Genomic DNA, 20,012 nt, shown 5'->3' on the forward strand with positions numbered 1-20,012 from the left:
TCCCCCCCCTGATATGCAGGCTCTCTCTCTCTCTCTCAAAAATAAATTAACATTAAAAAAAAAAAACAAAAAAACACCAAAACCCAGAAGCGTGGGTTCAGTTACATTTTGCTGTTGCTTGTCGTAGGATACTTTCAACCCCTTATGTTCATTATCTATTTGAACCAAAGTCACTAACTTCTATTTTACAGAGGAAACTAGAGAGTGGAAAATTGTAATCTGTACCTGACACGCCACCAGTTTAACAGGAATGCATGGAAATTTAGCTCAAATCTAAATAGTGAGACTTGATCTTTATTTACAGAAATGAAGTGTTTCCAGTAGCCTTCCGGGCCTCGCTCGTCTTCGGGAAAACTCAATGCCAGTGGTCTGGGAGCTTATTCCCTCTCACAGTCTGTGCTTTCTGTCATGTATTCCTTCACAGAACGTTTATCTTAAAATCAAGTGTCTTTATAACCAGGGGAAGTTTGATGAGAATTCCAACAGCCTCACTAGATGCTCACTTAGAGTGGATGTTCGTGGAAGCTGGAAACTCTAAGATTTATTTCAAAGGCCAATGTTCCAGTTCAGGAGTGACCACTGGTACAACATAATTCACATCTGGAAAAAAATGAAACATACAAGACCTGATGAGAACATTTTTTTTAACCAGGAAGTTAATTACATATGGCTGAGCTATTTCTTGTGTTCAGGGATCATGGTTTGTATTTTCATTCCTCTACGCCGTTAAGAAAATTGGCCCACCTCTTGCCCATATCCTTACCTGATTAACTCTGTTGAGTATTCGCTGGGCTTAGTGACTCACTTCTAACACAGAGACTAAGGAGAAGGGGTGGTGTGGCGTAGACAGTAGGTCATAACAGGTAGCATGGCTCTGCCCCTCTCTCTTTCTTGGGTCCCCACAGTGCTGTCTTTGGGGAAGCTAGCCACCATGCTGGACTGCCTGTGGAGAGGTGAGGAACCGCAGCCCTCGAGCAACTTTCCAAATTCTCAAAGGCCTGGCCAACACCTTGACGACCACCTCATGAGAGATCCTGAGCCAGAACCAGTTGGCGAAGCCGCCCCCCAGATTCCCAATCCTCCGGAACCGTGGGAGCCATCTTGGATTTGTTGTTTTTAAGCTGCTGCATACGTTTTGGGGTGATTTGTTATGCAAAAATAGCTAATACACGCGTGGGTGACAATACACCATCACGACTGGTGGAGAATCCGTCCTTTTTAATATTTTAATTTCTCTACACCACTAAAAAAAAAAATCTGTATTTTTATCCCTTTTTTGTTCTTTCATTCAGGTCTGTAAGAATTGTCCGTGGAAGCACTGTGATGCTCAACATCATTTAAACCAATTTCTATGGTGTAATTCCCTCTTGAAGATACAAGTGTTTTTATGGGGAGCAGAAAAATGTGATATCTATTCAGCGAACACATCACTGAAATGCGCGCCTAACCAGTGATCTGACAAAATAGTTTATCTTTTTTATGAACCCAAAACCACCACACATAAAGAAAATCCAAGCACGCATTTGTCATTTCTAAATGCTTCAGCAGGGAGAACAAACAAAATAGCATTTTTTCCTCTTTCTCGCTCTTTTTGTCTGTTCTTAATTAGGTTGTGTTTGTAGCAACGTTTTACAATGTTGAAAAACGCGAAAATGAGGATTTAAAAACAATCAAATAATTCCACATTGCTGGCACACTGCACATGACACAAAAGGAAGATGCATATATATCGGAAAAAACCTATTTATTTCCTTCTGTTGTTTATACCGTAAGTAATAGCTTAGTAAGTGGGAACTATTAATTTTAAATGAGAATCCATACGTCCTGGGTGCCAACAGAATCTCTAGTTTAAAATTTTTTTCGCTTAAATTTTTTTCTGGTCTTGACCATGAATAACACCCTAGCTTTTGTTTTCATTTTAATGTCAGCAGTTTTACAACAAACTAAGAAGGCGGCCTGCCTTTAAGCTTCTGTCACTGTATTTAAGGTAAATGCAATCACCCACAATCATGTTGGGGAATTTGCCAGAACAAGTAATGTTCCTTTATTCAAACTGGCATTCCTTGTGCACGGGAGACTCAAGTTCTAACATCTTTCACTCACATGCAGAGAAGTATTTTACCATTTTTCTCTTTAGAAACAAGTTGTAGCAGAGGTGGCTGGATGGCTTAGTCGGTTAAGTGTCCAACTTCGGCTCTGGTCATGATCTCGCAGTTCATGGGTTCGAGCCCCGTGTCGGGCTCTGTGCTGACGGCTCAGAACCTGAAGCCTGCTTCGGATTCTGTGTCTCCCTCTCTCTCTGCCCTTCCCCTGCTCACACTCTTTCTCAAAAATAAATAAACTTAAAAAAATTTTTTTTAAATAGATAAAAAAAGAAACAAGTTGTAGCAGGATTTAATGGAAAGAGCTCTGTATAAAAGAGGAAAATGAGAATATTAAATCTGAACGAACAAAGATTAATGCAACCACCTCAGTCTGATCCCCTTTAGTCGCTTATTAAAGTTATCCCCTCAAATAAGAACAATTTCTCTGTAAGTTACTTTCTTTAATTATTCAAATGACCCCCTGATTCCTGTCCCATTTTCTTCCAAAAGGTTTATATCAACCAAGGGAAATAACACCAGATTTGGAAAGTGTTAAACAATGTACAAATTTAAGAATTACTGTGTTAATGTATTTAGTCTGAGTGCAAGGGAAGTCCCAAAGCTTTGGAGAGAGTATCTCTTAATGTAAACTCTACATGACAAGTGAAACATTTTCTTGTGAATGTATTTTGATATTATTTTTACTTGTTAAAATACAGTATTCATTTCTCTGAATATTTTATCTTGGCTTATCTAAATTTATATATGAAAAAAATTGCCACGATCTTTGTTAAACATATATTATATATCTGGCACAAAGTATTTTTCCTAAGTTATTCTATTTACAAGTGAAATAATTGAATGCACCGATGGCACAAATTCATGCCAAGATGCCTCCACAATTTATCCAAGTGTAGCATTTTACTCCCTAACTCATGCCTTTCAGTCCACGTGACCTGTTTCTTCACGATGATTATTTCATGTCGATTCCCTTCCTTCTTGTGTTAGCCTCTCCTAAGCCCCACCCTCCTCCTTTTTACCTATTCAACTCAATTTATTTTTATTTTTTTAAATTATTTTATTTTAGTGTCGATTTATTTATTTTAAGAGAGAGAGAAGGGCAGGAGAGAGGGAGAGAGAGAATCCCAAGCAGGTTCTGCGCTGTCAGTGTGGAGCCCGACCCAGGGCACGAACCCACGAACCGCGAGATCGTGACCTGAGCCGAAACCAAGAGTCAGTTGGTTAACTGACTGAGCCATCCAGGTGCCCCTCAACTCAAACAATTTTTGATGGATTTTTTTTAATGGTCTTTATTTTCTATTGCCCTCAAATAATTTCCCACAATCATTTCTTCAGACAGTTCCAGTCTGAGGTCAGCTCTGAAGACGTGTCCTCTTTGTGAGGAGATGTTTCTCCTGAATGGCAGCCCCACTTTCCCCATGGAAACTGTCCCCCAAGTTGAAAGGCAGGGTTCCTCTCTTTCTGTGCACCTGCCAGCCTAACTCCTCGGTGTTGGGAAACTAACGCTAACACGTCTGGAAGAAGAATAAAGAGCCCCAACTGAACAAAATAAATCAAACATCATCTCTACTCAGCCTCTCCTCCTGTCCTCCTCTCTCTCTCGTCTTTGCCCCATCGTTCTGTCTCCTTGTCACTTTCTTTGTATTTAGGTCTCTCTGTGTATCCTCAACGTCCTCAGTGGGTCCCTCCATTTACTTTTCCTAATATCTGCCTCACGGGAGACTCTTTCACTGCTAGCTCTCTCTCCCCTCCCCTAAGTGCTTCTTAAATATGTGTTTCCAGGTCACATGAATATCCTTGAAACCAGATAAGGTGCGGTGGAGAATTTCTCCAAAGAGTGTCTTTATTAATGGGCAAACCCCAGAAACTACTAACAATATGTTAAGGCAGCATCTAGGGTCAGCCATTGCTGCTGGAACAACGCATCAGATACTTGTCATCATTTAGAAAGCGAGCTGGACCTCAAACACGGATTTCTTATCTGGCTTTTTTCCTCAACTTGTAAGGCTGAGGAAGAGTAGTTACCTCTTTTTTGGTTACCTCTTCTGTCCCTCAGTGAGGCCCCATGAGTGGCCCAGCCAGAGAGGGAGATTGATTGGTATAAGGCCTGTGGGGACATAATTTAAACACTTTGTATCTTTGGGGCACCAAAGGAGAATTCTCCTTAAGTATCTTGTGAATTCTGTAGAAAGAGTCGACTTCTTACAGGAGACCATCTTCCTAATAAAGAACGCATTAGTCGAAGGACAATCAAGCTCATTTGCTCAACACATGCAGGCAGGATTATTGCATTCTTCAAAGCCAAACGTTTGAGACGTGATAGAAACTCTATTTATTTGATCATCGTAATTCTTCCTTTCTGTACTCTTGGTGAGAGCCTGGATGTTTAATGAACAACCATGAACCAACCACTCTATTCTAATTTCTGAGCCTTTTGCTATCTATAAACACACACTTTGTTTTACAAACTGTTCCAGAAATTAGTTGGTTTGAAAAACCTTAAACCCAGGTTTCAGGCTTCCCTATCAATAATAAGGGAAAGGAATTAAATTTGTCATTGTTTTTTAGTACTTGGTGGCACCTATAAAATTAGGGAAACAATACTAAACTTAGGTCGGTTGGGTTAAAAAAATATTAAGCACCTATTATGTAGCAGATGCTGAAGAAGGTCCTTGGATCCCGCAGGGAGGAGAACATGGTCTTTGCCCCCAAGAGTGTATCTTGGACGCGTGAGTGGCTCAGTTGGTTAAGCTCCGACTTTGGCTCAGGTCATGATCTCACGATTCATGGGTTTGAGCCCCATGTAGAGTTCTGTGCAGACAGCTCAGAGCCTGGAGCTCCTTTGGATTCTGTGTCTCCCTCTCTCTCTGTCCCTCCCCCATTCTCTCTCTCTCTCTCTCTCTCTCTCTCTCAAAAATAAATAAACGTTAATTTTTTTTAAGAGCATAGTCTTTGCCTGCTTTCGTGTGCCTCACAAGGGTTTTTTTGGAGGAGAGGATTCAGCACTCAGTCAATGCGGAATAAGTGTTCCTACTCTTCCTTATCACAAACATCCCTACTCCCACCTTCTGGATGTAAGGACTTTCCAAACAGGGGAGAAGGTACCCATTAGAATCCCTTCTCAACTTGAGTCAAGTTCCTTCCTACTGCTTGGGGGCTTTGGCACAAATGGTGCCGTCTGCCCTCGCGTATCTTGTGGCCCAGCCTTTTCCCTTCACAGCTTTTTGGAATAAATTCACATATTACACCATTTACATTTAAATTCTTATTTTTATTTTTAATTACTTTTTAGAGAGAGAGAGGGGGTGGGGGGGGCAGGAACAGAGGGAGAAAGAGAGAGAATTTAAAGCATACTCCATGCTCAGTGCAGAGCCCGACATGGGGCTCAATCCCATGACCCTGGGATCATGACCCGAGCCAAAATCAAGAGTCAGAAGCTCAACCGACTGAGCCACCCAGATGCCCCTATACCATTGACATTTAAATTGTACAACTTGGGGCAACTGCATGGCTCAGTGGGTTAAGTATCCAACTCTTGGCTTTGGCTTGGGTCATGATCTTGTGGCTTCTTGGGTTTGAGCGCCGCCTTGGGCTCTGCGCTGGCAATGCTAAGCCTGCTTGAGATTCTCTCTCTCTCTCCCTCTCTCTCTGCTCCTCCCCTACTCACGCTGTCTCTGTCTCTCTCAAAATAAATAAATAACCTTAAAAAATGAATTGTACAACTCAGTGGCTTTTAGTGTATTACAGAGGAGCGTAGCCTCACCACGATCTAAATTGAAAGCCTTTTCCCCATCCCTCATCAGCAGACACTTTCCATTCTTCCCTCCACCCTTGGGCTCACCTTAGCTAACCACGAACCTACTTTGCGTCTCTACAGATCTACATATTCTGGACATTTCATAGGAAAGAAATCATACAGTTGTGGCTTTGTGTGCGGGGTTTCTTTCCCTTCACATAACAGTTTCAAAAGTTTACCCGTGTCATAGCGTGTACTTACTCCCTCCTTCATGACATTCAGGACCCATTCCCTTCTGTGAATATGCTACAGTTTTTTAAATCTGTTCCTCAGTGGATGGTCATTTGGAGTCTTTCCACTCTGGGCTGTTATGAATAATACATTTGTGTACCGGTTCTTGTGCAGACATACGTTTTCATTTCTTTGGGGAAGCTTACACCCAAGCGATATAAGGCTTAAGGGGTGAAATGACTCATGCCCTGCCCCTGGTAATCCAAAATAGCACTATAAATCAGGTATGAAACAGTGTTTCATTATAGTTTGTAACAATGTGCCTGTGTATCAAATCTTACTCCTAAGAATTTATCCTAAGTGATAACTTAAAAGCAATAAATACGGTTTTGAAAACGTCAATGGTAGCGTTACCTATTTTGCGGAAATAATAAAAAGATACCAAATATCGAATAATGAGGGAATGAAAATAAAACCCAAACAATGAAATAGGGAGCAGTAAACTTAGAAAGTCATACATTTGTTATCTATGAAGATTCTTTAGAAGCATGAAAATGAGAAATATGTAAAAACTAGCATATAAATTATGGTTCTACTATCGTTAGATATGTATACACGGATCAAGCCAAATTAGAAACAGGGGTTTTGTTAGGGTCATAAATTTATCAGTTATTTTTCAGCCTTTTAGAAAATGTATTAATGCCTTGGTTTTCTGTGTATCAGGTTTCACTTATGCAAGATGAACAAGTTCTAGACACCTGCTGGACAGCACAGTGTTTGTGATCAACCATGTCGTGCTGTGCACTTAAAATTTTATAGAGTAGATCTCATGTTAAGTGTACTTACCAAAAGTTTAAAAAAAGTAAAATTATGGAAAGTAGGAAAAACAAAACCCTAGCATATTTTTCAAATGTTGTAAGTGTACGATATACAAGTATGAGTGTGTGTGTGTGTGTGTGTGTGTCGTGCACCTCACCACAGGGAGATTCTGATTCAATAGCTATTCTAGGTTGAACTGTACCCTCGGAGATAACGTGAGAGTTCTAATCTCCAGTACCACAGAATGTGATTTTATTTGGAGGTGGGTGGTTGCCGATGTAATAGTTAAGGAGAGGTCACACGGGAGGAGGGGGGGCTCCTACCCCAGTATGATTTGTGTCCTTGTAAGAAGAGGACAGGAAATGTGGCCATGTGAATACGGAGGCAGAGACTGGAGGTGTGTCCCTACAAACCAGGGAATGCTTGGGACTAACAGATGCCAGAAGGCAATGGAAGAACCCTGCTGTAGAGGTCTTGGAGGGAGTACGGCCCTGCCAGCACCTTAATTTCAGACTTCTCACCTCCAGAACTTTGAGACAATGAATTGCTGTTATCTTAAACTACCTAGTTTTTGGGATTTTGTTATAGGAGCCTTAGGAAACTAATTTTGTAGCTTTAGCGGCTGGTGTAGCACGTAGGCAACTGACTGTCGCATAAGGAAGGCACGCCAGAGCTGTTCCACGCACAAGAATGTCCCACATGGCAGTTAAGGGGTGCAGTTAGGAATTCTGGGATTCTGGAGTTCAGAGGGCAACTCGGCCACTCTCGGCCTGTCTCATCTTATGCAGGTTATTTAACTTTCCTGTGATTTAGTTTATTATCTGTTACATGCAAAAAGTAGCCATAAGTCAGAATACCTACTTTAGAAGGATATTATGAGGATTCAGTGAACACTCCGTACCCGCTTCTAACTCAGTGCTGCATAATGCTGTCATGATTAACCTCTGGTGGTTTTGTTCTCACACCTAACACGGGATTACACCCACAATCTGTCATCTGTGGGTGCATTCCGAGCGCTCAGGACAGAGTATTCCACAGATTTGTAAATGCTCATGGATTAGCTGTTATGATTCTAGAAGTTGGTAATACACAGGAGGTGTTCTGAAAGTTTGCAGTGAACAAGTATGGAGATAAATTAAGTGTAACGTGAGGTGTATTATCACTTTACCCCTTTCTCATTCCATGAATGACTTGATATTTTTGCACTGATGATTTGTGCCCGTGTCACAGCTCCTAGTGTCGTGCATGTTGGAATGGCCCTGCCACCTTATGTAGGACTGATGGACACAAATTCAATCTTTGCAATTTTCCAGATGTCAACTCTTAGATAAATAAATTACTGGATCTTATCACTATCCTTATTTCTGTAAAATGAGAATATTGTCACGAATTATCTCTCAGGTTCTTTTGGATTTTGAGTTTCAATGACTTCGATGTTCTGAAGGGGCGAGTCTGAGACCGATGGCTCTTTGTAGACCCACAGTATTATGCGGTCTACTCGGGAAACGCAACAGTGTAAGTGACAAACATCACTATCGGGGCCCAACAAAAGATGATGACAGAACAAAAGAGCTGACAGAAGAAAAAATCATCAAGGTTGCAGATAAGTCAATAGAGAACATCCAATGTGAATAATGGGAAGAAAAAAAGAAGAAAAATAAAGAGACTCAGAGAAGTGTGGGACAGCAGTACGTGTACAAACACAGAGGTAGCGGGAGTCCCAGAAGGAAAGAGAGAGAAAAAGAAGCTGAAAAATTATTTGAAGAAAAAAGTAGTTGGATACTTCCCAAATTTGATGGAAAACATTAATCTACAACTCCAAGAAGTTCAACACAACTCAAGTACTCTCCAACATAAAGAGATCTCCATGTACACGCGTCATAGTCAAATTGTAGAGAGGCAAAGTGTTGAAAGTAGCAAGAGGAAAGTAATTTCTAATGTAAGAGGCAATCTGGGTAAGATTAACAGTTGATCAGAAGTAATGAAGGTCAGAAGACTTTGCAATGACATCACAAAAGTGCTAAGAGAGAAAACCCCATCAACCAAGAATTCTCTGTCTATGAAAACTTGCAAAACTGAAGGGGAGTTAAACATTCCTAGATAATCAAGGATCTTTGGTGAGGCTTTCCAGGTTGATTCTTCCTTCATTGAACATGCTGTGGCTTACGTTAACATAATAGGTGTTCTTTTTTTAAGTTTATTTATTTCGAGAGAGAGAGAGTGAGCCTAGGTGAAGGAGGGGCGGAGAGCGAAGGAGAGAGAGAATCCCAAGCAGGCTCTGTGATGTCAGCACAGAGCCTGACACGGGGCGAGATCTCATGAATCATGATATCATGACCTGAGCTGAAATCGAGAGTCAGATGCTTAACTGACTGAGCCACCCAGGCGACCCTTGACACATTAGGTCTTAACTGACGTGTGTGGTCACCTCACTTATACGAGAAAGGCCTTGTGGGTTGCGAATTATCCCCATTTTAGACTTAGTCGCACAACTTATATCACATTTCTCAGGGAACCAGGCTCAGTAAGTCCAGAGACTTCAGGGGTTTTGTAAACCGTTAGCAATTTTAAACAACAACGACTATCGTGCTGAAAGCATCTCACAGGAAAGGAGTGTTCTGTTTCTCAGCAGCACGTTTAGAAGTTGATACGATTGCTTCACCTGCCTCCTTTCTTTCTCGAAAACAGGAGAAAATGCTTGGTAGACCTGCTTCTCGGGCACTTACTCTTCAGATTTGCTGGAACGTTGCTGTCAAATTCTTAAGGTTGCTCATAAAACGCTCATCAAAGCCCTTTGGACAGTAAGCGCACACGCTGTGAAGGCACGGAGAAAAGTGCAAAGCCGTTAGTGGTGGTAATTGTCCATTTAAATTATCCTCACATCAATGGAAGAATAGATTTCTCAGCACTTGCAGAGTAGAAGCATATGATAGATTTATACTCTCTGTGATTGAATGAAAACATTTCATTCCGCTGAAAACTCAAACAATGCAAGGCCTTTGCATAATTAAGTAAAACCCTGGTTCTGTTGGTCACTATAATTATCGTATTCTGGAACACGACATGTAATTGAGTTTTGAATTGAAGGCATTGGAGCAAGTCCGTCAAAATCAATTGAATTGATTTTCACTTATGTAGATGCATGGAGTTTTACAGTGGTTGAAGTTCTTTTTTGAACCGATTAGATTCCAGATATAGGCCAATTTTTCATATTTCAACCCTTGTACACTTTCTCAAACAATGTCATAAATATATCACAACCTCTCCTGACAAAACAACGCGGCCAACATCCTCACACCGTGTTAAGTAATTAGTTCTAAAATTGGAAAAATCGTAAGAGTTAACTTTACTAAAATGGAGTAAGCAAAAATGTCGAATACAAATAACTCTAATAAAAAACAGACCACAAATATAAAACACCTATGTCACGTAACATTGAGGATAGACCAAAATGTTAACTATCAAGGGCTTTAGCCTGGAGTTGCAGGGACCCTCCTGAAACCAGATACAGTGAAACCTTGGCTTGCGAACATAATTCATTCCAGAAACATGCTTGCAGTCCAAAGCACTTGTATATCGAGGCGAATTTCAAGAACCAGTGGCTCAGTGGTGATCACGGGACGTTGGGCATCACGTACTACTCTTAAGATATCGCCTGTGTGTCAAGTTAAAATTTATGAGAAAGCCTTGTTCATCTTGCAGAACACTCTCAGAACAATTCGCTCACAATCCAAGGTTTTACTGCCTAGGAAGACGAAACCAAGAGCTCCAAAGAGTGAGGACACCTGATTGCTGAACCCTTGACTATCAATGTTTCTGAAGCCAAATCTATCCCTCTTGGACTTCTAAATTAAGTAAACATAAATTCCTTTTTGCTCATAAACTCACTTGAATTTCATTTCTGTTGCTGTCATTTAAAGTTCTGACATAAAAATAACCTATCTGTGAATTTTCTGACCTTGTATACGATAGGCATACATTTAGAACGCTGAACTTCTGTCAGTGGAATTTTATGTAGTATGCTTACATTTCTATAATGCATCTTGGCTATGTTTGTTTTAATGTAGAAAAAATAACAATATTAAATAGCGAACATCACACACTTCCGTAAGATTTGCCAAGAAGGCCAGGTCATTTGTAAAAGCTATGATTATGTAACGCTGATTGAATATAATAGAATGACATAGGAAACAACAAAGATTTATAGCCAAAGAAAATATAACATTGTCTATGCTAAGTGAAATAAGTCAAACAGAGAACAGTGGATACCGTATGATTTCGCTGATATGTGGAATCTAAAACAAAACAAAACGAAACAAAACAAAACAAGTAAACAAACAGAAACAGACCCATAAATAAAGAGAACAGCTGATGGTTGCCAGAGGGAAGCAGGCGGGTGATGGACAAAATGGGTGAAGGGGAGAGGTAGATACAGGACCCCAGTTATGGAATGAACAGGTCATGGGGACGAAAGGTACGGAGTAGGGAGCACAGTCAATGGTGATGAAGTAACATTGTATGGTGACGGGTGGTACCTACACTTGTGGTGAGCACAGCACAACGTTTAGAATTGCCAGATCACTGGGGCGCCTGGGTGGCTCAGTAGGTTAAACGGCCGACTTCGGCTCAGGTCATGATCTCGCGGTCCGTGAGTTCGAGCCCCGCGTCGGGCTCTGTGCTGACAGCTCAGAGCCTGGAGCCTGTTTTGGATTCTGTGTCTCCCTCTTTCTCACCCTCCCCCGTTCATGCTCTGTCTCTCTCTGTCTCAAAAATAAACGTTAAAAAAATTTTAAAAAAAATTAAAAAAAAATAGAATTGCCAGATCACTATGTTGTACACCTGAAATTAATGTATGTCGTGTATCAGCTATACGGCAAGGGGAAAAAAAAAAAAAGAAAAATGTAACATTCTAACTTACACAAATAATTCATACATCTAGGAAAAAATTCGAGGCAATCAATAAATGCCTTTCTTGAAACAGAGATGCGTTTCACGGTCGATAAGTATATTTATAAAGGGATTATTTCTCATTTGCTCCCTTGTCTCTGTTTCTTTACAACTATTATGAATTTTGCACTGTTCTGGTCGTAAATGATGTCTTCAAAATCAAGGAACTTGAAAGCCCTGGGGTAGCGGTAGGGTTTTTGGATATCTAAAAAATATGAATGGCAAGATGGAGAACAGCAGATAAGATACCAACGTGAGGACTTTGGGAAGATAATAAACACAATCACGGATAGTGAACGGCGGGGCGGGCGCATGCTGGCCATGAACCAGAGGCTAGGCAATGTGGTCTGTATCTGACCTGCAGTTCTTATTCCCTTCTCTTAGGAGGCCTTCTCAGATGGATGTCATCATTGGCTTAGCACCCATTTTACACAGGAAATAAGTGGAGCTTGAAGCATCTAAGTGACTTGCCCGATTTTACAGACCTGGGGAACAGCAGAAACAAGAGGCCAAATTCAAGTTCCCATAACCCCAGGATGGGCAGGACTGCACCGTGGTCGGGTTCTGCTCAGCCTTGGTTTTGCATGTCAGCTCTACTATGTGACCTTGGACACGTTGCTAACTTCTCCGCATCTCGGTTTTACTTAGGCGACCGTGATAATAACGCGAAGACTAAGGAAATTAATACATGAAAAACGCTCGGAGTGGTGCCCGGAATCATCTAACAAAAATTTGAGGCCATCAATTTTGCAGTATGAACTATGATTCCTGTTCTGTGGTAATATGCCTGGAATTCGGTGAGTTTTCAACAAACAGTGGTATTGTTTTCAACAAGTAGTAGGTATTGTTTAAAAAACCTGATGTCATGCAGGTGGCAGAAGTTGCCAGATACTATTTTTGTGAAAATAAAAGTTTTTGGAAAAAAGGGTTTCTTGGAACTTGTTTTGTTTTTTTTTAAATCAATGTATATGCAGATGAAATTACTTAGATTTACATTATTCCAGTACACGAATTTAGCATCTATTAAATTAAACACCAATAATCTAAGATAAAATCTTAAATTATCTGCGGTGGAATGAAAAGCCAACAGAAAGTAATTTTTAAAATACCTTATGTTGATTCTAAATAATTTTAAGCATGGATTCGACTCAATATAATGATTTTTATGCACCACTTCATATAGAGTAATTGGGCCATAGTCTTACTTCATTTACTAACACTTATGTGACTGTGGGGTTCCATACCCAACTGAGTACGTATCCAGATTTTTCTGGTGCTATTTTGCAAACTTTATTGTTGTTTTATTCCTAGCCTCAGTATGGTGGCAATTTGTTTAACCCCAATAATACTTTCAAATAATTGTCCTTAAATTTATTGCTAAATGGGACAATCAACTTTTCATTAGAGTTGCAATTATTTATATTACACTTGACATTATAATATTTCATAGACTTACTTTAATTTTTTAAAAATTGCCATTGGTACTTTGCTTGAATATTTGCCTTGGGTGACCCACGCATCATCTCTAGCACAGGCTTCCTGAGGGAAAAAGCAAAATAAAACTATTTTCAGGGAGATAATACTGGGGCACTCTGTGATATCGGCTAAAACACGGAGCTTCTATCAAGGATTTATTGTTTTCCCATAAGAAAGAAGATGATTACCTTGTTGGGAAGATAAGATTATGCCAAAAATAATCTTTTTCATAAAATCTTACCACTTGGCTCTTTAAATAAGCCAGAATTATTTCAGTTAAGGTATCCGAGAAAACCCTAGGGTCTTCTTATATTTCCATATACCAAATCTTGAATTAAAACTTCGGATACAAATTGCTTTAACTGGAACTGGGTTCACATGGTTTTCGAAAGGCAGATTGGAATCTCTAATTGTAACATTTGAGATGGCTCCCCGAAAATCTACAGTGATCAAAACGGCATACATGTGAAATGCTTCTGAAGTTCGAAATCTGCAAAGGGAAAACATTTTTTTAATGTTTTCATTTATTTTTGAGAGACCACAAGTGGGAGAGGGGCAGAGATGGGGAGGGGGGACAGAGGATCCAAACTGGGCTCCACGCTGACAGCAGAGAGCCCGACGTGGGGCTTGAACTCAGAGCCCCAAGATCGTGACCTGAGCCAAAGTCAGATGTTCAACCGGCTGAGCCACCCAGGTGCCCTAGAACAACATTTTTACAGTACTTTCAAATCGTTTATCCCACTCACAGTTATATGAACGCGTATTAAAATTGTTTCTTATACCAACAATTAATCCACTGGAGTCACTGAAATGTAACTTAAAGATCCACCGAAGAAGGTTCAATTGTCTTGTTCTTATTTTTATAGGTGACAGAAGTTGAGTGGCTTGCTCAGAATGATAGATGTGATTCCTAGAATTAGGATTAATGGGTACATATATTTTTAAAACCCAACAAGTCTGAAGTAGGAACAAGATGAAGAAGGCAAAGGCACAGATCCCTGAAGCTAAAACTCCTGCCTTGGAATAGTTGTCATGACTCGAAATAGAAGTGACCCAAAGTAGGTTTCCTGACAATTTGGGGGACCATACACTCGGACACATCATACTCAACATGTTGAAAACCAGGCACAGAGAATATCTTGAAAACAGCAAGAGGAAAATGACTCATTACATACAAGAGAACTGAATAAAGTTAACAGGTAACTCCTGTTTTTAAAAAAGTGTTTAATGTTTATTCATTTTTGAATGACAAAGAGAGAGAGAGAGAGAGAGAGAGACAGAGCACAAGTGGGGAGCGGCAGAGAGAGAGGGAGACACAGAAACCGAAGCAGGCTCCAGGCTCTGAGCCATCAGCACAGAGCCCGACCCGGGGCTCGAACCCACAGACCGTGAGATCATGACCTGAGCTGAAGTCGGATGCTTAACCGACTGAACTACCCAGACTCTCCAAACAGGTAACTTTGTATTAAAAATAGTAGAAATCAGGGGTGCCTGGGTGGCTCAGTCAAGCATCAGACTCTTGATTTCAGGTCAGGTCATGATCTCACAGTTCCTGAGTTCGAGACCCGGATTGAGCCCAGCATGAGGCTCCGTGCTGACAGTACAGAGCTTGCTTGGGATTCGTTGTGACAGCGAAAGAGATAGTTCTGGGTAGACACCCAGTGCACTGCCCAGTCTTTCTGACAAAGAGGCTTATTTGCTTGTCCAGGAGCTTTGGCCTCAGGGACAGACTTCCGGTCCGTCATACTTATAGGAGTCTAAGGAGGTGCTTTCAGGGAATGGAGGCCAGGAGACACCGTCTTTGCAGCCTCCCCCTGCTTTGCTCCAGCTCTCTGGAACTTTCTAGAAAAGAGTTGAAACCCTTGTCTGGTGCCCTGATTTTTGCAGATGCAACCAGTAGAGTCTTCAGTGGATAATGCAGTCTGTCACTTACATTTCAATGAAAAGATAAATAAACAAAGGTGTAACATACAGTTACTGAGAATAACTGACAGAGAAGAGAGAAAGGCACCAAGGACACAGCGGAATCAATCATTTGTGAGAATTTCTCCAAGTTCACGATAAACATGAAGCCACACGTCCGAGAAGCTCAGAGAACACCAACCAGGAGGAGCACCCCAAATCCCATACCTCGCCGTATCAGATTTGAACGGCAGACAATCAAAGAGAAAGAAAAATCTTTAAAGAAGGAAGAGGAGGGAAAAAAACTAATTACGTATAGAGGAGCAAGGAAAACCGTTGCATTGGCCTTTTCTTTAGAAACTGTGCGAGCAAGAAGAAAACCAAGTGAAATACTTACAAGTATTGAAAACAAAAACAGACCCATAAAACGCCACCAGCCTGGAATTCTGTATCCAGCAAATTTTTACCTTTATTTACTCAAAGGTAAAGGAAAAAATACTCTCTCCAACAAACAAAAATCAAGGGAATGTGTTGCCAGCGGACCTGCCTTGCATGAAATAGTAAAAGAAATTCTTTAGAAAGAAAGAAAATAGTATTGGTCGGAAACTTGGATCTACATAAATAAAGGAAGGATCCTAGAGAAGGAATATACGTAAAATAGAATCTCTTATTTCTCTTATCTTTCATCAGTTAATTTAATAATCCTTTCTTCGAATTACTAATAATGGGACCTGGGGTAATCTGTAGAAGTCACCCCTAAGGGTTCCTTTTTACAGAAGTCATCTAAAAGGATCTAGACCAGCCACGCACGTACGTTTACCCCTCGTTTTGTCTACCATGTTCTGGCTCTGTACTTAAACACAATAAATAATTTCAGGGTTTCCTACAGCAATTCACCTTCGTATTCTTCCGTTTATTCGAAACATGGATTTAGTAGAACAAAGGAGCGGCATTGGCCCTTGATCTATTTCTATTTGTCTAGAAATGAAATGTTGCTCCTTGGAAAGGGCATTTGTACTGCTTTTATCTGTGTTACTGAGCCTTCGGTAGACTAAGATATCAAACAGAATATCACTCTCAGTTGATACAAAAGATCTTTTTACTCTAGCGCTTTCTTCTAAGGGAATTTCTCTAACTCCGGGGGCGTCAAGGAGAGTTTCCTTATCATCTGAAAGCAGAGGTAGAAGAAACTCATCCTGGAGAAGATGGTGTTTGTTCCTTGGGTATTCCTTGAGGGCGAAATTGATTTGAACTGGCATATGGATAGAAGAGCTCACCTTAGGAGAACTGAATCCGACTTGTGGAGTAGGGGGTGTTACCAGAATCCAGCTTTATCTCATCTTGCCGTCTTTTTACTCCTTTACTGCCAGCAGATCTGCCCTTCTCACCCCTTACAGATATCAGCAGAAAGCCTCCTACCCAAACCCTGCAGAGTGTGAGGGTCTCAGTCCACGTCTGATACACTCCCACCCCCTCCATTTCCGATGTGGGGGTGCAATCAAAGGAATAGGGAGAGGAAGACTTCCTTATAGAACTGGTAACTTCTTGGGATACTGCTGCTTGGTCTTCTCTCTAATGAGACCACGTGATGGTATCGATTCTCCAGGTAATATGCAGCTCTATCTTGGCCCCTCTGTCACTGCAGATGTTTCTAGAGAGAGGCAGCCTCCCTTCAGCAGCGCACAGCTCTTTCCACCATGTGACTTTGGGTGGGACGCTGGAACCGTTGAGATCTTTTCTTCACTCTAAAGTGGGACAACCCTCTCAGTGATCTCTGGGCATAGAATAAAGGGAGGGATGTGGTGAGGAGTCATTGACTGCAGTGAGACTCTTACGACTACCCGTCCGTGGGAGGAAGGTCCGTCCACACGTGGACGGACCTCTTTAGAATACCTGATGCTTAGAACCTTCTTGCGTTAGCCATGGTGCCCGAGTGCTCATTCAGGAGTTAAAAAAGAAGCTCCATACAACATCCTAGTACATAGAATTGATTTTTGTTCTCTTCAGTCGTTAAAGTCATATTTTTTATAGTGGTGGATCTTGGGATAAAACAGAAAAGGAAAATATAAAAGGCAATCACCCATGCTTCCACAATGCACACTTTCCACATATTGGTACATTTCTACATAGTCTGAGTGAAAAAAGTTCAGAACAATTAAATCTGTCCTTCTTTGAATATATATAAATCACGTCGTGATGGAAGAAATGTGCAATTTCCTGTTCCCATAAAGTTAATTTTCATTAAATAGCTAAAAGAATGTAATGACTGGGGAGCCTGGGTGGCTCAGTCAGTTAAGTGTCCAACTCTTGGTTTCAGCTGGGGTCATGATCTCACAGTTCGTGAGTTCAAGCCCCACATCGGGCTCGGTGTTGAGAGTGTAGAGCCTGCTTGGGATTTCTCTCTCTCTCTCTCTCTCTCTCAAAATAAAGTAAACTCAAAAAAAAAAAAAAAAAAGAAGAAAGTAACGATCAAAATAAATAAAACAAAGCATCACCTACTCTTTCTATGCCACTGAGTTGGAGTTGGTTCAGTTCTTCACACACTGGCCGCCAGTGGAAAGCTGGCTCTGTGGCCGATGCTGAGGAATGTGACAAACAGCCATGATGATGTTCCTGTCTTCAAGGAGCTTACAGTCTGGATGAAGAGACAGAAATGTCAACAGATACAATATAGTGTGTTTGGAAGACTATTAGGAGGCACGGTATACTCTATAGGGGCATGCGTGGTGACGACTGCAGAGAGAAGGGCTTCTTCTTGTTTATTTATTTTGAAAGAGAGCGAGAGAGAGACAGAGACTGAATGTGAGTGGGGAAAGGGGGAGAGGAAGAAGGAATGAAAGAATCCCAAGCAGGCTCCACACTGTCAGCGCAGAGCCCGAGGCAGGGCTCGAACCCACGGGCCATGAGATCACGATCTGAGCCGAGATCAAGAGTTGGATGCTCAACCGACCGAACCACCCGGGTGCCCCCAACAAGGGCTTCTTCACAGAGAATGTGGCACCTACGCAGAATGTGGACGCCTGAAGGGGCATCTTCCAGACTGAGGAGGTGAAGGCTGGAGGCAGGAGAAGACAGTTTGGGCAGAACTCCCCGGTTCACACAAATTCACCTTGTGCATTGCGAACCTGGGTTTATGGCCAGTTGGCATCTCCATGGCATCAGGTTTGGGTCGGGCAGGCAGTGGCAGAAGGGGCTCCGGGCAGGGGTCTGTCGCGACACTGTGGAGATTGAACACCACCTTTTCGGTAACAGAGCAGCAATGATGTGGTCAGATAGAGGTTTGTGAAATCTTTGGGAAGACAGATTGAAAGGGGAAAAGCGGAAGAAGTGAAGGCCAATCGAGAGACCATCCTAATAAGGCAGACGAGTGATCACGTGGCCCAGACTGCCAGGGTGATAGTGCTGGGACGTAGGACCCACTGGTGTGACAGATACCAGAATGGCACCAAGCTTATCAAATACGGTTTCAGTTTTTGTCTGGGCATTTGCAGGTCAAGGCCGGTGTGGCCACGCCTGGGTGTTGCGGTCCCTGTTCCTCTATCACATGGCTCTGAGCTGCTGTCCCTAGGATATTTCTCCTCCTTTTGCAGGACGGCTCCTTACCGTGAACCCATAAGTGGTCATGGAGAAGAGACAGCAAGTGTCTCAGGCAAAGAGGCAACAGAAAAATGAAGAAATGCAAGAATAAGGCAGATGAGGACCAGATCACCCGCCACAAAAGTCTATGGTCTGAAGGAGGCAAAAGCTATAAACAGAGACTTTCCCGGCACGTGAAGAAATTAAAAAATAAAAGCTCCCTTTGAAATAAAGGATCAGAACAGATTTAAAAACAAAAAAAAGGCACAGAAAGAGATGAAAGGTACCGAAGGAAAAAAATGGAAGAGAAAAATACTTTGCACAGAAATGAAAGTCACATTCTATGAAGCAGAGAGGGGACTAGATGCTGTGAACAGAGCAGTGAGGGACGCAGAGGCCATTGAATCAGTGAGGAAAGAATACAAATGAAAAATTCACAAAAGAGTTAACACGACTGGTTAACAACGACGGGGCACATACGTGAGCCGGCAGAAATGAAAGAAATGCAAATTAATTCAAGAGAAATATATGTCTTGCCTGTCCAACTTTAAAAGATTAAAAATTAATATTGATGCGAGAAAGAGCCAATTTCATAATTTCTGGTTAAAAAAAAACGTGCTTTTGGCAACATCCCAACGTCTTAAAATCAGCACACTCTTCTAAAGAGTAATTTCATTAAAAAAATACACCTTGAGGAAATTAATTTAAAAATGGGGGAAACTTACTAAACCAGTATTTTTTCCCCCTCCGTGACACTTGTATCAATAAAAAATTGGGAGAAACCTAAATGTCCTGCAATATGGGATCACTCAGTAATTATCTACGCAGTGCACATTGCCTGCTCAAGGTGAGGACGCGGTTTTTCAGCTTTGCTGGCATTTTCTCAGAGCGAGGAGTCAGGGCCGACATCTCACGGACGAAGCGGGCACAGGTCCTGGGACACACGATAATGTTAAGGGCCGTGAAGTGTTTTAATTCCTTTTACAATTTAGAAAAAAAATCATCATGATCCTAGACTATAATCCAGCCAGCCGGTATACCAATGCAGTTGCAAAGCATAATTTTTAATATTATTTTTGAAGGAAGGAGTCCACCGAGGCAGAAATGCCTAGAACCCTCAAAGTCACCACAGGGCCACGAGAGGGAGGAGTTCCTGACCCCGGCCCCCAATCCAAAGCCTCTGCTCCGTCATTCTGGCAGCATTGCAGACGAAGAGAAAG

At 41.5% G+C, this 20,012-nt stretch overlaps 1 long non-coding RNA gene across 2 annotated transcripts in view; it reads right to left on the reverse strand.

Annotated features, from left to right (window-relative positions):
- Positions 1-331: 331 nt before the first annotated feature.
- Positions 332-20,012, reverse strand: part of LOC122233232 — a 44,393-nt gene continuing 24,712 nt past the window's right edge. The window contains exons 2-5 of one of the 2 annotated variants that reach the window (XR_006210751.1): positions 13,295-13,377; positions 12,197-12,323; positions 9,618-9,705; positions 332-600 (exon numbers count right to left, since the gene is read on the reverse strand). This is a non-coding gene — a long non-coding RNA (uncharacterized LOC122233232). The remainder of the gene's footprint in view (positions 601-9,617; positions 9,706-12,196; positions 12,324-13,294; positions 13,378-20,012) is intronic. The other variant, XR_006210750.1, reaches the window with a different exon arrangement.

Source organism: Panthera tigris, chromosome D4, assembly GCF_018350195.1.
Source record: "Panthera tigris isolate Pti1 chromosome D4, P.tigris_Pti1_mat1.1, whole genome shotgun sequence".
NCBI classification, from domain to species: domain Eukaryota; kingdom Metazoa; phylum Chordata; class Mammalia; order Carnivora; family Felidae; genus Panthera; species Panthera tigris.